The sequence below is a fragment of the Strigops habroptila genome, chromosome 8, assembly GCF_004027225.2.
Source record: "Strigops habroptila isolate Jane chromosome 8, bStrHab1.2.pri, whole genome shotgun sequence".
Classification (NCBI taxonomy): Eukaryota; Metazoa; Chordata; class Aves; order Psittaciformes; family Psittacidae; genus Strigops; species Strigops habroptila.
In genome coordinates, this window is record NC_044284.2 from 1,626,183 (window position 1) to 1,644,237 (window position 18,055).

The 18,055-nt window shown below is 41.7% G+C and overlaps 1 long non-coding RNA gene across 1 annotated transcript; it reads left to right on the forward strand.

The window, feature by feature from the left end:
• The first annotated feature begins 737 nt into the window (after positions 1-737).
• On the forward strand, positions 738-12,854 carry LOC115611612. Its single transcript, XR_003992644.1, has 2 exons — positions 738-1,806; positions 10,534-12,854. It is a non-coding gene; the product is annotated as an uncharacterized LOC115611612 (long non-coding RNA).
• Positions 12,855-18,055: the final 5,201 nt, after the last annotated feature.

An 18,055-nucleotide genomic window follows, 5' to 3' on the forward strand; every position in this document is an offset into this window, starting at 1 on the left:
TCACCGAATCAACCAGGTTGGAAAAGACCTTTAAGCTCATCCAGTCCAACCGTTCCCCAGTACTGCGAAGGCCACCACTAACCCATGGCACTGAGGGCCTCATCTACACGGGGTGTGAACACTTGCAGGGACGGTGACTCCAGCACTGCCCTGGGCAGCCTGTTCCAGTGCCTGAGCACCCTCTGGGGAAGGAATTGTTCCTCAGCTCCATCTAAACCTGCCCTGGTGCAGCCTGAGGCCGTTCCTTTTTGTCCCGTCAGTTGTTCCTTGGGAGCAGAGACTGACCCCACCTCACTACAACCTTCTGTCAGGCAGTTGTGGAGAGCGATAAGGTCCCCCCTGAGCCTTCTCTTCTCCAGACTAAACCTCCCCAGGTCCCTCAGCCGTTCCTCATCACACTTGTGCTCCAGGCCCTGCACCAGCTCCATTGCCCTTCTCACACTGAGCTCTACAGGCAGCTCCTATGTATGCCAGGGGAAGAAATCTCCTTTGTGCTCTGCTCTCTTGAAGCTTACACCAGTGGCAGAAAGCACAGCTCCGTTCTAACTGTGTCCTCTGTACAAATGAGCCTCGGGAGGAGAAGGCAGGGAGACGGTTGCCTATACATGTGTATCTGATGCAACCACAGTGTAAAGCTACATTTTGCTGGATATTTCAGCATACGCTGGGAATGACACGTGAGCAATCCAAGCTATTTCAGAACTGACAGCTTTGCTTTTCACTCCAACAATCGCTTCTTCAATACACTGGAGTATGCAAAGTGCTTCAATAAACTTTTCATTAGAAGTACCAGTGAAACTAAGAGGAAGCTTTAGCCCAAACGAGAGCTGACCTCAGCTCATACCTGTTCTGAAGTTTTTTAACATCTTAAAAGAACTATCACACCTTGGCATTGATTTCTGGCAAGACTGAAAGCAGGAGTCCACAAACAGCTTGAAAAGATTGGGTTTATGATGCTCTTGACCCAGGAGAAACCTGCTCTCATGGGAGCCATGGGCTAAAGCAGTCTGGATGTAGCATGCTCTGAGTTTAGGAATTTTTCTAAACTGGACTATTCAAAGTGTTGGAGGTTTTTAAAAAGCCCAAAATCTTCTCAGCTTCTCACACCAGAGAACAGATTACAGGCAGAAGTCTCCAGACAAATCTGAAGATGGATTTCACTGCAGCGTCTCTTTCATACTCTGGCTGAAGTCTGCTGACTGACACCAAGAATGCAAATATACAGTGGAAGGGGTCTCTCTTTATTCCTAAGCTATCTAAATCCATTTGGTGTTTGAGGTGTGGTGGTGTATTTCCTGGGAACTTCATTTCTTTCTATTACCCTCCTGACAAAAGTAACTGATCCCTTTGGAGCTCGCAAAGGAAGATGTGTCCCACGGAGCTAATGTTGTGTGTGCTACATGAGGAAAAGATGTGTTTAACAAAGATGAGAAATTATGGATCAAATAATGCTGTGGAAGCCACTCTCACAAACAATGAAGATCATTCTGGATGCACTCCAAATATCATTACTATTGTTTAATTTCAACTCCAGTCCTGCATCTGCTTAAGATAGTGTCGAAGATGCTAATCTCACCAGACAGACACAAAACACGAAACTGAAATGATATTGCTCCATTAGTTTATTTAGAAGTGGTGTGAAACTCCTGGTTTTGTCTGAATCATGCAGGAGAGCTGTGATTTTTACCTTTCAACTCCCCTGAAAATGCAGCAGTTTAGCATCGGCGCCTATTCCTTTCCAGATTACGCTACATGAATGAGTTTGATCGGAGTCACCATGGTGAGGAAAAGATAATGGAATTTCAGGTAAGAGTTCTTCATAATGAATTCCTTCCTTACCCCATGTTAACACCCACACATGGAATTAGGGACCTTTGTAACACAATGCAACAATTTACTAGACAGCACAAAACACCAATTATAGAATTGGACTGAAATTGGCTGCCAAATCCTCCCTTCCCTGACAAAAGAAGGATAGGTAAAGTGATGCCAGCACATTTTAACTCCTTCCTAAAAATCCACTTGGGTCCATTGTGTAATTCCTCAGTGATACAGAAGTAGATTGACTGCAGTGCTATGTATATAATAAGAAGTGCAAAGGAAAATAGAAATGGATAGGTCACGAACAGTGGTGAATATGAACTCAATTTGGATCATATTTATTTAAATAATCACAACAGATAGTTGAACTTGGAGAACCTTCTGATTTACACAAGGGAAAAAGGGAAGAGTCAGCCCTTATATTACATGTTTAGCTTGATAAAAGCAAGGCAGCCTGTATGGATGAAGCAAGCGACTGAGGTTCCTCAGCTGATATTTGATAAAAGCACAATTAAATGTCAGTGTTTTACAAAGAACTCTTGAATCCTCAGACTGAATCTTGTCTGGTTTTACTGGGAGCAGTGTACCAAAGTGTAAGCAGAACTGAGCAGGATCTGACTTTCCATCACAGACAGTTAATAATTAAATCAAACATTATATTCAACAATAGAACATATGCATCAGCTTCTTTCAAATTGCATTTCCTTCCTGTTAGATCCATTAGTGTAAACCAGACTGCCTTTAGAAAACCCCTTATTGCTGCTGTCTTTCAGCACAGTTCCTGAAATGGATAATGTGGTGCATATTATGGGCAATTACACAGAACTCCCTAGTGATAGGGTTTTAGAGTTTTAGAATAAAACAGCTGGAACTACAGGGCTGTAAACTACTCTGAAAAAGAGACAATAGTAAGACAGTTAATGCACATTGTTAGAACATGGACAAAGACGAGATGTGGAATACTACGTTTCACCGTACCCACAGCACCACACAGCATCTTCTCTGCAAAATCCTGTTTAACTCTTGAAAGGCAAAGCAGCCAAAAGCCAAAGGTTTTGCCATGAGAAAATGCACCCGCAGCTGTGTAACCCAAGCTAATTGGAAACATTAAAGAAAGAAGTCTTGATCCAGAGCCCTGGTTTTCTCTTAATGGCAGCAGAGTTTGACTCGAATCCAGAACCCTATTAAAAAATGATAATTTATTAATGAATGCATAATGAATATACACCTAGATACACTCAGAAACAATGTCTCCCTCCCTCTTTTACTGTTTCAATATGCTCTGAAAATGTAGCATTTGGGATGCAAAAATTGGACACATCAAGACTACTGCTCCAAGATGTAGCACTTGATCCTCCATCAGTTCACATTGACAGCAAAGCTCCCATTAATTTTAGTGATACAGCAGCGGATTTTTAGGAGAGCACATGCATCATTTGGAAGCACAATGACCGTGATTACATGCGTAATCATAGTAATTGTGCACACAATTACTGGTTGGGTATCTCACTGCCTTTTCAAATCACTTGCTCTACTTGCATGTCTACTCACAGCAGTCGCTTGTGCAAATACAGCGCAGCTCAGAGCATCCCTACTCTGTGCTCTGGGAAATGATACAGGAGAGAGCTCTGTCTGTGGCAGTATGTGGGGTAGAGAAGCGTATGTTTATGCTGTGGTCGTGTGAACAATAAATAAGAAGGGAAGAGAAATGGCTGCAGTGTCTCTTTGGGGAAGTAAAAATGTGAAATCCCTTCAACTAATTTTTCAAAAGGACAGAGACTGATTTTTCCCCAGCTCCTTTCTTGTGGGGCTCCTTATCAGCAGGGGCCAGCAGGCATCAGCAAGTTGGCATTTTGTAATGCTGTGTCAAAATGAGCAAATAATTGAGCAAATAACAGCCCCGTGCTGCAATAACATAACGAATGAAACAAACAAACAAACAGAAGCCAAAGCTGAGTAAAATTGTGTGGCTTCAAAAAGTCAGAAAACAGCTTTTCCACACAGTTTGCTGTGAGTTTCTCACATTGCACAACCTGAAAGCCGGTTGCTGTGGCTAGCTCTGGTTGAAAAGGCGACTCTTTTTGCTCGGAAGATTGATTTTTATACTCATAGCTGTATATAAAAGCACATCCTCTGTAGATAGTGATAAGAATTCTGGATCTATCCTTTTGCTCAGCAAAATGGTAGCAGGACAAATTTGACACAAAGCATTTTATTCAACTGTCCCTTACAACCCTGACCTCCCTCCTTCCCTGGAGACCAATGCGTCTGTTTTCCTCTCCCAACAACAGCTTTACCACTCCATATCCGAGGGGAACAAGGAGCTGGGGTGGATGTGGTAATTACAAATGACACATGCTGTCTAAATGAGATTTGTATATAAAAGTACCATCATGTCTGGCAGTATTTGGGGTCTCAACTTCCCTTGGTTTAGAGATTGAAAATTAGAAGCTCAGCCCCGTTTGTGGATTTTTAGTCCATCAGCCCCTCATGTCAGGGTCTGGGAAGTTTGGCGCTGGGCTCTGGTACACTGAGGAGATGGACAGGCTCTGTCAGGCCGAAGAGGAAACAGTGTGCAGATGCTTTGAAAAATGTTTGCTCTGCTACTAGAAATCTTCAGCACATTTCCACCAAACAGCATTAGCTTCTTGCTGAACAACAGGCCAGGGAGCACTGCGCTGTGCTTCCCAGTTTGTCAGAGCCCATGGTCATATTGGCTTGACAGGTTTGCAAAACAGCTCTGTGTTAATCTGGATGCTGTGTCCTATTGCCACAAATAATTACTAAAGAACTGTTTAAAACTTTGTTGTAGTACTTTCATAGAATCCCAGACTGGTTTGTGTTGGAAGGAACCTTAAAGATCATCCAGTTCCTCCTCCCTGCCACGGGCAGGGACACCTTCCACTAGAGCAGGTTGCTCCAAGCCCCTGTGTCCAACCTGGCCTTGAACACTGCCAGGGATTGGGCAGCCACAGCTTCTCTGGGAAAAGTCTGTGCCGGCGCCTCAGCACCCTCACAGGGAAGAGCTTCTGCTTTAGATCTAACCTGAACTTCCCCTGGTTCAGTTTGAACCCATCACCTCTTGTCCTATCGCTCCAGTCCCTGATGAAGAGCTTGATTCTCTGCAACCATCCTGCTGCTAATTGCAAAAGTTTTGTTCTTGATTTCATCAGAGCAAACATGAAGTAACGTCACAGCAGTCCAACCAGAGGGAACATCAGCTCTATAGACTGCTTTGGGTCTGCAGTCTTGTATGTAGGAGCTGTGCATATGGCCCGAATTCCTTATAAAACATTGAAAGCTGCCTCTTTTGTAATTAACATTAGAGAGCTATAGGAAGTCTTGAAGCTAAGAAATCCCACAAGCCCTGTAGAAAACATTTACTTATACAGATCTGAAGTGTTATTCAAGGGAATTCACCATAAAGGGTGGGCAGCTGCTGGGATGTGAAGAATGTAAAGCTCTACAGGTTCTTGTGTGACATGGTCTAGTGGGACTTGTACCTGCCCATGGCAGGGGGTTGGAACTGGATGATCTTAAGGTTGTTTCCAACCCACACCATTCTAGGATGATTCTAAGACTGTATGTTGGAGAAACATTCCCTCAGAAGCATACATTTTGTCTCTGATACCTTCGGTGATAACGTGCTGCCTTGTCTGCCACCTCTGCAAGTGGCTTTACTTTCACTTTTACTGCAAAATGCATCAAGTGAAATGAAAACAGGAATTTGGGGTAGGATATAATTAACCTACTTGTGAGTGTTAACCTTAAATATCATGCTAATTATCTCACTAATTTAATTACTGCAGATCTCAAACTTGTTTGTTAAATATTGAATTCTGCAAATCGTTTTTGATGCAGAGGTGTGGGGAGCTTGCTGGGAATGTAAGTTACTCTCTAAAACTCCTTGCAAAGCCAGTGTATGTGAACAAACCCCACTGTCAACAAGACTTTGAATGGAAATCACAGAAACCAGGCCCCGAGGCTAGGAGATAGAGTGTCCTCTTATTTTAAAACCTAATGAACACGTTGTGCAGGGAGTAGACGCGGGTAAATTTCTGCTTGCACATCTTCATGTTTGATTCTACAGGAGTCTAGACTGGAAAGCTTTAGTTTTCCTTGTTTCTCTGGTTGCAACGCAGCTGTAGGGTTGCTTCTGATCTATTCACCTCTTGATTACTTGAGTAACTCAGCAAATGATGTCCTTGATCTTCAGCCCTTCTTATCAAGTGACTATTTTGTGCTAAAAGTAACCTAAAACGTGTTTAGATGCTCCAACACCGCCCAAAGTGGCTCTAATTATTCCTGAGAGGAAGCTTTTGAATTTGGGAGTGTTTGTTGAGAAGATGAAAGCTCAGTGTTTGTTCCTGCCTCCCCGATGGGAGGGGGCCATGCTGGCACAGCCTCCTCCAAGCACCCACAAGGCTCAGCCAAGCACAGCTGAGGCAGGAGCACGGGAAGAGGCTATGGGTGCCAAGGAAAATCCTAAGTGGAGGGGACAGCCAAGCCAGGAGGAGCCCTGGAAGCTGAGGTTCCCTAATCCTCTGTGCCATGGGAATGTGGGGGCTCTCTCCTGTGCAGTGCTTGCTCTCCTTTCATTTCAGGGAGCCCCACGTTTCCGGCTGTACTCATGTGGCAGTACTTCCTCAGTAGTATTTGCTTCATTTTTGTTGTATCTGTCTCCTTAATTGAGGAAGGTGCAAGGCTGGGGTTGACATTGTGTTTCTGCACTGTAATTCTTATTATCAGAGGAAGGTGCTAAATACAGGTGATGGCTCAGAGCAGACCTCTCAGAGAGGCTATTTGACTAGCGAGGTGTCCATATAAATACCTATTTGGGGTTATATTGTTACCTTCTCATATATTATTCAGAATTTCCTCCTGATTGCCCGTATTTATTTATTATGATCTTACACAATTCATCCTGTTTAGTTCATCCCTGGCAATAAGAAACAAATTTCTGTGAATTTAGCTGAATAAAGCTGTGTTTGTTCTTGTTAGTCATCAGAAGTCTGGTTCTTTCTATGCATTATCTCAATTTCTGGGCATTTTTACCCTTCATTTACTCCCCAAATGACTTCAATACTAATGAATACTGAAAGACAGCCAAGACAGGATGAACTTTTGGACAATTTATGCAAACACGAGAGATGAGAATAGATTTACTATAAACATGTCAGGCACAAAAGACTTGACTGCTTTTTAAATACAGATACTGGGAGAGATTTATGGATATTTTCAACTGTTCATTAAAGAGAAAAATATTTCGAAACTATAGGCACTCTCCTTTTATGCAGTTTTGCCTTCCAGGCTGAGTTGCAAACCTTTGATGTTTTCTTCACCAAAAAATAAAAGTAGTTATGAATTTATTTCTCCCAAGCACTTTCATTTTTGTGTCAATTTACAGTTTTTATTACATTGCTGGCGCTCCATATGATGGTGTTTGGAGAGCAGTTAGAGTCCACAGCTCGGAGTGTTCTCAAAATAGGGATTAAGTTCACTTAATGATGCTTTCTGGCCACTGCCTTTTTGCTTCTCCTTTTAGTAATAAAAGGTTAATAAAATCTATGAATACTTTAACTGCCTGCTAGAGCAACCAACCAATTAAAGGTTATTCTAATCTAAATGACTGGAAGCCACTTGAATTGAGAAAGTTAACATGCAATAGCTAGTACCTGCTGGATCAGATTCATAACATGGAAAGGCTTAGACATGGAAATAATGTATAAATATAGGTGTTTGAGGCATCAATTCTTGCAGTCAGATGGGCATATACTTAACAGTATATGTTCAGAGTCTTCTTCTGTGCCCTTGCAAATCAATAGTAAGCCTTGCTTTCAACTCCAGTGCAACTGAGGTTGTTTTCAGTCAATGGTTTTGCAAGATGGGATTGAGATATTGGAGTAGTTTCATGGAATTATCGGATTCTTTCTTTCTAAAATAGTGTTAAACTCATCTAGGTAGTAAAGAATCTCAATGTGAAAATATGTGCTCTCGCATTGCTTCTTAAAGAAATTGTATCTTGTCAAATCTTCCATGAAGTCAAAATTGCACCAAAATGGTAGCAGGAAGGACTGCGCAGTGCTTGAAGATCTAATCCTGCATACGTACAGTGCTGACTATGCTCTTGCTTTTTGAGAAGGTGGAGAAAGAGCAGATTTGGGTGGAAAAGAACACAGTTTTCATTGCAACCTTAGAAAGACATTGGCAATTTTGTAGCAGAATGATTTGAGCGTTCGGAGACCCTTCAAAAGAAGGCAGAAAGCTTAATAAAGGCTTCCTCTCAGAAAATCGGGTAGCTGAAAGTCATATTTTAACCACTTTTTAGTGGACTTGCATTTCCAGCCTTTTTTATTTAATTGAAGAGCCACAAACCAGCACACATTTATAAATAACATAATGCAGTTGGAGATAATGCAAATGTCTTTATAAATAACACAGTATCTCTTAAATCATTATTTTTAATGCCTCTATTTTTTGTTCCTATATGAGCAGGTCTGTGCTGGTCTGCATTAATTAAATTTAAGTAGGATTTCTAAGGCCAGATCATCATTACTTCTGTGTCGCTGATTTAAATCTGCAGTAAAACATTTCTCCATTTAGTTTGGTGCTTTTGTGTCATATTTCATACACTAGTTGTCTCTTAATTAAATCCATGATGGCCCACCAACACAGACTATTAAAATAACTATACTTTGCACTTGACATATTTATGAGACAGATTCATAAGAGTATAGACTGATACTTGAACTACTCACTGAGAAATGCTAATAAGATTATGATGAAGGTAAGATTAGAACATTCGTCTCCTTTTCTCTTCTCCCTTCTTTTTAGGAATTTATTTTTATAACTGCAATTCACTACTTCTATTTCAGGCTCTTTGATGTTGTTGTATATACCAACAGTTCTTTCTGTGTGGATTTATTGTGGCAATGAAGAGTGGGGAACTGCTAATTCATATCATGCCACTAAAATGCATAAGTATTGTGGTCCATGAAAGATGAATGTTTGCAGATGTCTTTAAAACCTTCACATGGGATTGACATGTTCAGGATAATGTATATTCGAGAGTTAGGCTACATAAAAGTGAACTGAATGATGCAAAATATGGATTACCATGAAGTGCTGTACTGTTTTACTTTTATTGCCTTATACCTTCAGTGGTCCTGTTGGCCTGATATGTTCCTGCATGAGGGATAAGGCAGTGATCACTCGCTGCACGATGTTGGGCCAGGCAGGATGTGGCCTTATCCATCTCTCAGCTTCAGCACAACATGTTGGCATCTCGTGGGCTGTGCAGTTTGCTCTGTGTGGTTTGACTGTCACTGCAGTGTTGGGAATTGTGTGGATATATGGTCTCAGTGGCTAAGGAAAACAGAAAAGAAAGCAAATCTACAAGCATATGCCTTGAAAGGTTGCTTTGCATATATGCTAAGATTTGATCATTTGCGTTTATGAATTCAACTTTTTGCATCTTAGATGCTGCATTGGACAGGGCTTGGAACAACCTGGTCTAGTGAGTAGAAGGTGTCCCTACCCGTGACAGGGGGGTTAGCGCTAGATGATCTTTAAGGTCCCTTCCAACCCAAACCATTCCATGATTCTAGGATTCTAGGATCTTGAAATGACTTCTCAGAAGCATTTATTGACCGAGTTGCTGACATTTGCTTGATAATTGTGTTAATAATTTGGATGTGGAGGGTTCAAGGAACTCCATATTTGAGAAAAAAGATGTTGCTAGAAGTGAAAAAGCTGTTAAGGATTTCTATCACTTTTCAGCACCAAGGCATTCACCTCTCAGGGACATTTTCCCTCCACCTCTCCCTTTTTTCCTAGTCACATCCTTTCATGGAAGGGCTCCTGTACATCGCTGCATTAAAGGTCCGAGTGTGGGTACAAATGTAGAGGGCTCTAAATACATGCAGTTTGAAGGGCATTTACATTACAAGTGTGATATATAGAAGCCCAAATCTACATGATGTTCAGGTTTTTCTGATGATAATATATCACTATGCTTCATATGCTATTCTCTATGAAAGTGAAAAAGGCAGCAAATGTTGGGATTTCAATCTTAGAAAGTAAGAACAATAAAGATATATTCAATATTTCATCCTCTACAGAAATAAAGCAGCCACAGTTCAGGGAGCTTCACTAAACACATTAAGTCTAATAAAATCGCCTACACGTCCTCCTGACACTAGTAGTAATTAAAATAACTTGTCTCAAAAAACTAGGCCTATACATGAATACTTATTGGCAATTATTTCTAAGTTCTTCAAACCAAAGCTAACATAATTTGATTCACACACAATGTTCTTGTAAAAGTAGTTCATACTGGGGTTTATGTGCAGCTTAGGACTCTTAATTGCCATTCGGAGCCTCACAGTAAAATAGAGTTCAACGTGTCACTTTGGCTGAAGTATTGAGAAACGTTGGAGAAACGCTTGTCTCAGACCAATCAACTGCTGAATAATTTATTCCCGAGCCCTACTTTTCAGTATGAGTAGATCTGACTTTTGTCAGAGCTTTGAAAGTCAAGTCAACTTGTTACATTCATTTCATTAATGAAATCTGTAACGAGCTGGGAAGTGTATTGTACCAACAAGGTTCTTTGGTTGTGTAGGATTGGCCTATGTTCATTGTGACTGTGATGATGGTTTTTTATACTGACAGGTAGCCTTTACTAAACAAATCCATTCTTCTTTTCCACAGGTATTGGTCAATATGAATGGAATATAAACTGTTTTCTGAGCTGACCCAGCATCCAGCTTCCCTCATTCATACAGCTGTAGCTTCCAGGCAATTGTCAGTTCTGGAAGGGTTACAAGTACACAAGTGTTCTTCCGTGCTTCAGAGAGAAGGAAGATGGAATAGAGGTGTGACATACAAGAGTGTGGATAAGAGACTGCCTTTTTTTACTCACAGTTCACCTGGAAAAGGTCATCGCAGTAGAAGATTAAGACACTGACACAAGCTTGCGATCAGGATCTGCACACCGCAGAGGTGTGTGAGGGGTGAGCTAAGGATGCTGAGGGAAAGTCCAGCCCGAAGTAGTTTGTTCTCATTTCTCTGAGCAACCAGCATCATTGGAAGGAAATAGCTGGCAAAATAAAGGGCTCTTACCTCATATATGCATCTTTTTAAAAAGACCCTATATTTACTTGTTAGTAAATGTTTACAAGTCCATCATTCGTCCCATCATTATGCGACATAAGGAACATATTTTATTAAAAATAGAGAGAGATGCTGTGGGGATTGACACATCCTTTTTTAATCCTTATGCTCAGACAAACTCTTCAGCCTCAGAGAAAAGGTCCTTGACTCTGGTCTAAAATACTGTCCAGTGCTTATGGGGTGTAGTAATACGAAAATCATCAGACCTGTCCTTGGCAGAATGTTTCTTTCCATTAGTTGATTAAAATGGTTTATTGTTGCCTACAGCACCGTTGCTTTATATGTATTTTTGTTACTCAGGGCAGATGTGCCCATGTCTTGCACTGCTTCTCTTTGTGTGGTTTTTGATGAATACAGAAGTGAAATCACTACCTGGGCAGATCCCCCTCTCCAGGAAGAGGGGAAGGAGGGAAAGGTGAGGGGCTCAGTGATGGAGCTGGGGTACTGGTTGCACAGGGAGCAACAGGGGAAGGCAGCACTTGTGTTGCATCAAGATGAAAACCTTCCCTATCCTTCTGCTATTACAAAGAAAACAGGAAAAGTCCAAGTCTTCAGGGTGAATCTGATGTTTCTTTGTTTTCTTGTTCCACTCATGTTTGATGGGGGAGCTGAAATCTCAATACAAATGCTATTTCCAAGTCCAGCGTCATTTCGAGCAGTAGCTTTGACACAAGTACCTTTCCATCCCCGCCCCCAGCACAGATTTTTCCAAGGCATGTTGTCATGTAATAGTAATATGGTCTTTCATTACAGAGTCACAAATCATTGGGCATGTGATCTTATGCTCAATAAATATTTATTTGAGAATGATAGGTTAATTAATTTCCATTGTTTCTGGTTTAATTCTATACATGCCTATACTATACAATTAGAGAAAAACACAGAGAACCACGAGTAAATGCTACTCATGCAAAATGTTTCTATTATCCTTTACTTTTAAAACCATTAATAGATTATTATGAGATATAAACATAGGAGACCATGGATCATATTTGCATGTTAATGAAATCCATGAATTATACATTATTTGCTGTGGAGAGTACTAGAAACAGTATTCCTCCTTTCTAATAGCTGTAAAAGCTGACGGTTTCCTGGAGCACACATCACATCCCCTCTGCAATACCTTCTAATAGAAAAGAAAGAAATCCAGCTCTTCAAAGCAATCTCTCTCTAAATGAAATAGATTTGTTTGTGTTGCTTTGCAACACACCAATGTGACAGTTCATTTTTAAACAAAATAGTTTTAATAATGTCATTACTAATATCTATTTGGTCATCTCACTGAAAAATGGTCTTTTAATAGGAATGTTTCATTTTAATAAATGGCAGAAGAGGCAAGCTCTGCCCTGAGTCAGCAGGAAGTGGATATACACCAGAGAACAGGCTGATTGTGTTAGATTCATCCAGAACATTGAACAGCACACAGACAGTCCAAGAAAAAGCAACTGCCTTTATTCAAATGATTAGTCTTACTGCTACACTGTAGCACAGATTCACACATTCTTCTATTATTCCTTGACCTTGTGCCAAAACCTCCCACTTGAAGTAATAATTAGAATTAGTGTTTCCAGTGCATGCTTCCATCTTCCTCACAAACAGTAATGAAATGTGGCTTTTACAAAATATGCAGTTAATTAAACTGGTTTTTGGAGCATTGTTTGATTAATACAGTTCCCCTGTGCAAGCCCCTCATTATGCCCAGCTACCTCTACCTGATATTGGTGAGAAGGAGGAAAAACACCATCGATAGGATGAGTGAAAGTTCAGAAATATGCACTTTAAAATTGCTTGTGGGGTTGGGTTTTTTTTTCCTTCTTGTTTTGTCTCTGTCATGGAATAAACTGGAAAATTGGCCATTATTTGTAATCCTGTCTTTTAAGTCGAGGACAGTATGTGTATTCTCTACAAATACCCTCAGCATGAATATGAAGAACACATATATCAAGTGATACGAGGTAATAAGTGGATTTGGAGGCAAGATTCTTGCAAAGGTGGCTCAGCAGTGTATTGCTTAATAACACCATGCAAATAGAAACTCGGATTTCATTTTTTCTTTATTATTATTTCCTGCTTTTTTACTGTCAACCTTAATTATCCCAATGCTGAACAAGTGTAGTCTTTTGATTGATGAGAGTTCCACCCCTTTACCCACACCGCTGGCAGATATGAGGCTCCACAGTTTAGTACCATAAATCACTGTGATTGTATAACTTAACTACTGTATGATCAGAGATCACACACAGCGTTAGCCTGAATATGCATTCATCCTTCGTTATGGATGTTTTAGGGCTAAATTTATTCGGGATGTTTGGAGCAATAAGACATTTCTGTACAGAAGAAAGCAATGCATTTTAAATAAGCAATTCTTTCAACAACTGGAAATAATCAGAAAAGTCTTCTATTTGCAATCTTCATTAATGTGAGTTATGTCATCACTTTAGGAGAAATCCTCTCCGAGAAAAACAACAATTAAGCCCCTTCCCTTCCCTCCCCCAAGTTCTGACAGCTAAAAATCTATGGATCAGCCAGTTCAGTAATTAACCACAACTCCTCTGATTTGTGAATTTCCAGATGATGAGGCAGGAAGCAAGTTATATCTCGGAGAAATTGCCCTCAGGAGAGAGGAAAAAACTATTGTGAGGTTGACAGCACAACCTTGTACCAGCACAGTCTCCCTTCCCTAGTGGTTCAAGGAGTTCCAAGCACCCTCCTGTAAATCATCAGCTCACATCTATTTATTATCTTCCAGCCCAGTGCACAACACTATCTGTTACACACGGATACCAGCAATATTACAAGGTGGACTCAAGGGATAAGAGACAGCAAGCCCTGCACACCTCCTACGCCTGAGTCACACTGGTATGAAGGCAGGTTCTGTTCATAAAATACATGCTATTGTCAGAAATGAAACAATATGAACTGTTATGTTTCAGAGTAATCTTTTTTTTAGCATTTCTCAGCATCTTATCTGCTGATATCGTTGTGTTATTACACAGAGACAAAATTTACCTGCATAGCAATGGACAAACTGTCTGTGAAAATATTGCTATTCATTCAATGATCGTTGTTGTATTTGGAGTAGGCACCAGCTACTCTCTGTGATGCTTGTCCTGGAATATCAATAAATAAATCATAAAAGCCAATGCTTCAAATATTGAAAAATTCACACTTCAAACTGTGTTTTGAACTATACTGCAAGCAATGTCTCAGATTGTCCTTTTGCTTTATATGAACAGAGGAAATTCAAAGTAGGAGGAACTCTCTCCTGGGATTTGGCATAGGGGAGTGCCACAAACCATCAGCCTTCCCATCTCTGCTGTGCCAGAAAAGCCTCTCCTGGGATGCACCATGAGGTCCAGACAGTGTGTCTGGGGAGTTAATGTGGCTTCAGATGAAATCGTCTCTGCAGCATCCACCTCGCCTGATGGTTGTGTGCATGCAAAGGAGGCAGGCAGTGGCAAGGAGCCAAGCCACAGCAGCACGGGAGAAAAGTAGAAGCACCTCCCTATGACCCTGTTGGGTTAAGTGAAGTTCCTTGCACCATAACCTCGTGGTGTTGATGAAGATGAGGCATCACGACTCCTTTATTTCCTTCTGTCTAAGGCCCCAATTTGGTAAGAACAAGCTCGCTGAAGTCCCCACCCTGTTGCCCACTTGTAGTGCTCATTGGTAACAGATGTCTAAATTATATGGTGTGAATGACAACATTAAAAGGAGAAATGCGGGCAAATGCCCTTCTGAACGGTATGCTCTAGTTCAAGCACAGGTTTTGGGGCTGATGCCCAAGTTGCAGAATGAATTTCCATGGTTTGTATAGTACAGGGGGCCACGGGGCAATTCCAACAGTTCTTTTGCTTTTTAAAGCACTGAAATTAGATGAAAGCTAAAATTAAGAGGAGTATTTTGTAGTTTAATTGTGAATGCAAGGCTAGACTGGCACTGGAAATCACTCAGGTACATCTACTCAAAGGCTGGAAGAAGCAGCACTGCAGGTATTCAGTGCTTTATCTGATTAGAAAACAGCCTGGCACAGATGTGATTTCTGCTCCATATATCAAGCTATGGCAGGCTTTTGCTGCTTCATTATGAAAGCATCTGAAGTAAAATAGGTTTTGGAACATAAAAAATGACAAATTTGGAAAAATATCTATATGCCAGATGGGTGTAGGAAGAATCCTTGTGACAAATATATTATTAAGGGAATATGCATAAGGAAAGAAACTGTGCCCAACTCTTCCAAGGATGGACAGGCAGGAAGGTAGCGTCTCACTGTGTCTAATGTATTCTCATCTAGTCTAGCTCTAATTAATTATGTTGCACTGCTGACATCAAATCCAGGCACCACACACAATAAGCTGCATCGGGGCTTCAGCAGGACCTGATGGTTGCTCTGCCCTCCCTGCTTTTGTTTGCTTTCCTTGGGGGCTGCGGGTCAGGGTGACGACATCTCTGCTGAGGAAAGGCTAATACAAACAGATGAGGCTTCTGCTGCACACCAGCATGAGCTCATCCTGGTCTCCAGAGTTACCACACTGTGTCAGTCTCCTCCAAGGATGCTGCTTGGAGGGGTTTTATTTGCAGACCATGTGTGCTCCAGTTCAGCTTCTCCTTGTGCCTTGTGGAGAAATGGGAGCACTTCAGTAGTTGCTGATTTACTCCACTGATGTTTTTGGAGCTGTGTTCAATGTCCCAGAGATGGGGCCTGGACTGACTGGGAAGTCAGCTCCTGGCTTTCCAGTGTAAGAAGGGGTGGTGTCTGTAGTTCTCTGACTTGGGGCACAAGAGGCTGTGAAAGCAGGAAAGTTAGTATTTCAGACTAAAAACCCCCAAAGGACATGCAGACTCTGGCCAGTCCTGCATCTTGAGGCAGACCAGATCTGAGACAGTATGCATGGCAGCAGGAGGTGCTGCCTGCAGATGTGAAACACAGCTGAAAGAGGTCTCAGCCTTTGATTCTTCCCAGAGATGGGACACATACCTGGTTTGGATTCAAGGTGCAAATGATCTAGCCACGAGGAATGTGTTCAGAACCGAAATAAAAATGGAGGCAGGGGGGATGGGATGGCAATCTTATCATTTGGCTTCACATAATTTGATTTCACAGATGCCCCATCCACTATCTGATTGTTCTTTTCCTACTTAAACCCAGACAAACCAGGAGGCTTTTGCTCATGGGCTTTTAGTACTATTTTATTTGGCAGTTATGGAATAAAAGAATTTTAGTATTGCCTTAGAGTTTCTCCTGACATCTATCACAACCAATCCAGCTCATATGTGGGTGAACTGTGTTTTGATCCAATTATGCAATTCTATTGGAGTCTTGTTACATTCTTATCCCGTGTGCATGTTGAAAAATTCAAGAGCAAAAGAAAATTCCACAAAATGTTTCTCATTTACTGCAGGTTTGGAGATCCAGGAAGGCATCACACGCTCACTTGTGGAGGCTAACAGCAAACCAGGAAAACAACATATTCTGCAGGAAAAAAACCCCGCCCTGTTAAGCATCAGCAAGATTTAGAGGGAGAGTAGCACAGTCTGCATGTAGATACTATTGTCTGTGGGGAGACAGCCTTACTTTTGGTAATTGTAGTGAGAAGAACTTTGTTGGTGTCCATCACTGCAGTTACAATGACAAAGGAGCTGCCAATCTGAAGACGTTTCTGAGGATGCATAAAAATGACAAATCTGAAGAGAACACAGACACAAAATGACCAAGGCAACATCCCAGTGGATTATAATGACTATAATGCTTAACAACGCAGCTACTTTACACACTTAGTATCTCTATAGCAGAAATGCATTATTAAATCAACAACCCATGCACTATTTGATTACCATGATGCAGTAGTTGATCTGGGATATTTCTGGCTTCCACTGTCTTCAGGCTACAAAACGTAATAAAGGGAATTAGGTGTCTCCCTTGCTCATCTGCTGCAGAAAGCCATGCAGAGGCGTAGCTTCACGGAGTGTTGCTCCCAGGAGAGGAAATACTCTTGCTCCAAAGCTTTGTGGCCCCACCGTGGTGTTCTCCCACACACCTACAATCAGAATCCCCATCCTAAAGCTGTGTGACGAGGGAGATGCCAGGACCAAACCAGCAGCCTTAGGCAAGTGCAGATGTGCATGTGTGCTGGCAGAAGATGTGAGATGCAGCAGGAGGTAATGGGAAATCAACTCCGTTTTTTCCCTTTCCTGTGCACTTTGGGTCAAATTCTCCCTTCATTTTTCCTTAGCACAGCTGAAAAGCAGCTCAGCTGAATCACGAGGACTGTGCCCAAACTGATATAAACAATGGACATGTTAAGCTATTGCGGACTCTGTTGTTTACATTGCTACAGAGGGCTGTAGCTGGGTTGATGGACCACCACTTTTTGTGTATTCATTCTTTATTATCCTTATTAAAAAGGAAACATTAACAAAACAGGACATAGACCACATTCAGGAGTCTCTTTTCTGCCCTTTGCTCGCTTGAACAACAAAAAGCAGAGAAATTTGGAATGAGGATGGCATTGCAAAGCAGCAAAAAGATCAGAGAAAGTCTTAGTAAGAAGAAAGACAGAAGGAAGGCTAACAACACTTATGGAACAGTACAGGGTTCCTGGTAGAGTAAAAGACTTTGAAGCTTATGTTCAGAGGCTTGAAAGTGATAGGATAAGGGAGAATGGCTTTAACCTGCTGGAGGGGAGATTGAGCTGAGATCTTAGGCAGAAGTTGTTCCCTGTGAGGGTGCTGAGGCGCTGGCACAGGGTGCCCAGAGAAGCTGTGGCTGCCCCATCCCTGGCAGTGTTCAAGGCCAGGTTGGACACAGGGGCTTGGAGCAACCTGCTCTAGTGGAAGGTGTCCCTGCCCGTGGCAGGGGGTTGGAACTGGATGAGCTTTAAGGTCCCTTCAACCCAAACCAGGCTGGGGTTCTGTGATCATTCCCAAGGCTGCCTGCTCTTCGTGACATCAGTTTTGCCTGTCTGTGATTTCAGCAGCTTAACGGTTAGTCCCTTTTTCCCTTATTCCTGAGGGTACAGACAGGTTGTTGGTCTCCAGCTCTGGAACGCCATCTGTGTTT